Here is a 2,866-nt window from a genome sequence, read left to right on the forward strand (position 1 = left end):
ACCACTGCTTTCATCTCTATTTCACTTCCAACTATAATTTATCACTAAGCATCTTTTACCAGGATTTCTTCAAGACCTTCCTTGGTGATTGACCAACTTAATGTCATGCCGCTCTCTAATGCATTATTCACAAAACAGTCAAATTATTTGTTTATAATATAAACAAAAAGATGTTATACTCCTACTGAAAAATCTTCCAATGGCTTCTCTTCCCTTTTGAAATAAAATTCAAATAGAATTCAAGCATCTTTACTATGGCATACAGTAGCATTAACACTACCTAAAAGCTTACCTTCCAATTATTCTAATCATCCATTATACCTCTGCTCATGGTCGTATATCCCTGTTGTATGTTCTCATACATATTTTTATTCATGACTTTCATCACACTTTAGAATTACAATGGATTATTATATATGTTTGGTTATTTAATTAGTATCTTTCTCCCACAATAAATTATAAATTCCCATAATTGTCTGTGTTCCGTCTTATTTTATCATCAATGCTTAGCCATGTCACTGTGCATAGAGCCCTGGATTAGGTCTCAAGAATTACCAGTTCTAGTTCTAATCAATAAATACTGATTACACAAATAAATTATTTTAGAAAGAAGGTATTATGAGCTTCTTCAAATATTTGTACCTTAATCACTCAGAACTTTTAAGCTATGAATGAGATTTCCACAGACCTCTGTGACGGAAGAGCTGAAATCCCCCTTTACCTCTGCAGGGCAGCTCTGGTAGATGGGAGGAGAGAGGCGGGTAAAGTGTCTGCTAGAAAAGAAACACTAAGAGCTCTGACACTGCACGAAACCTCCCTGCCAGCCTCCACCCCCTCCATGCCCTAAGCTGTAAAACTGCCTCTTAAGAGTCCCCTTGAGCCCAGTATATCCCATGGCTCAGAGATGGCTGGGGCAAGAGGGAATACAAAAATTAGGGGTGGATGGCTCCTCTGTGACCTGACATTTCTTTGAAACTGTGAGGTTTCAAAGAAGCTAAGAGGTCGAACTGGATTGTTCTTCATTTTACAGAGGAGGATATGATGCCCAGAAACAATCCATTCAGTAGGTGAAAACCCGAGCTGGATTGAACCCCAGGTCCTCTGACTCTCACAGCAAGTTTGAAAGAAAAGCAGTTTCTGCCATATCTTTCAATTCACTTTCCAAATTACAAAAATACTCCAAATTACATCATATTATTTCCATTACCAGTATGGTAACGTTCAAACTTTTATATGGGCCTGTGCTATGATGCTGCCTTCCTTTCAAATTTTATCTTGAGCCATTTCCCCTTTGTTTTTTTGTTTTTCTATTGCAACCATAATCATCTTTCAGTTCCTTGACTATGCGAGGCTTACTCCTTCCTCATGGCCTTGGCAAATCTACTTCCCATGTCTTGGAAGCTGTTCCCCATTTATCTTCCCTTCTCCTGGCTAGCATCTTATCCATTAGCTAGCTCTTAGCTTACACTGCCCTATGGAAGATTCCCCTAACCCCTTAGCCTAATAAATGTTTACACTATATTCTCCATTGGTCTTTTCTAGCACCTGCAGAGTTGTGATTATTGATTTAATGCAAACAATAAATTATGTATCCAATGCCTCTCTCCTACATTACTATGTGAATTCCATGAAAGATGAGACTATGTCTTTCTTATTCTTTAATAGACTCAAAGCACTCAGCATAGGGTTTAGCAAATAGTAAGCATTCAAATAATATTTTTGCCATAATTAGCACTATCAGTATAATAGCATCAACCTTCTTTCCATCTGGAAAATGGGTTGCCATGGTATTTGGTGAATCATGTTTTAGGGTACAAAGGACATGAATACATCTGTTTAATTTATGCTGTTTTGTCAGTGTTTCTAGATTCCTATCAGCTCCACAGTGCAGAATGACCTGCACTTGGTTGTTTACTTTTTAAAAAAATTATGTATTTTTGCCCAATCTAAACCATCTATTCATTTCCAGAGAGAATCTCTAAAGTAATGGTATCACTGCCTACCTTAATTAATCTAAGCCAGTGTGCACCAGAGAAACCTTTGACCCTACAGGCTGTGTGAACATGTCCCTTCTCTGGCCTACCACATATAGTAATCATGGCATCTTACCTCACTAGGTGATAACTATTTGCATCCATGTATACTAATTGAGCAGTTTATGTGTTGATTAGCCCCTGTGCCTTATGAAATGGATACCACTATTTTGCCTATAAGAAAACTGAGACACACGAACTTAAAAAACTTTTCCAAAAAGTGTAAGAGGCAGAACTGGCATTTAAATCTAGGCACTCTTTCTATTTTGTTTGTTAGTTTATTTTGTTCATTTGATTCCACTTAACAAGTAAAATCACTTATGCTTATTTCACTTAGCATAATACTCCACAGGTCCTTCTATGCTGTTGCAAAAAGTAAGATTCTTTTCTTTTTCATAGCTGTGTAGTACTCCATTATGTAAGTATACCATGGCTTTTTTATCCACTCATCTACTGATGGGCACTTAGGTTGCTTCCAAATCCTGGCTATTGTAAATAATGCTGTAATCAACATAGGGGTGCAAATATTCTTTCAAAATAGTATAACAGTTTTCTTTGAAGTATAAATGCTGGATCATAAGGTAGTTCCATTTTTAATTTTGTGAGGGAACTCCATACTATTTTCCACGGTGGCAGTACCTATCTGCATTTTCACCAACAGTGCTTGAGTGTACCCTTTTCTCCACATCACCAGCACTTGTGTGTTGATTTATTGATGGTAGCCATTCTGGCAAGTGTGAGGTGATATCTCGTTGGAATTTTAATTTGCATTTTTCTCTGATGATTAGTGACTTTGAGCACCTTTCTGTATGTCTATTGGTCATCTGTAAGTC

This window comes from Myotis myotis, unplaced genomic scaffold (genome assembly GCF_014108235.1).
Source record: "Myotis myotis isolate mMyoMyo1 unplaced genomic scaffold, mMyoMyo1.p scaffold_m19_p_10, whole genome shotgun sequence".
NCBI lineage: Eukaryota > Metazoa > Chordata > Mammalia > Chiroptera > Vespertilionidae > Myotis > Myotis myotis.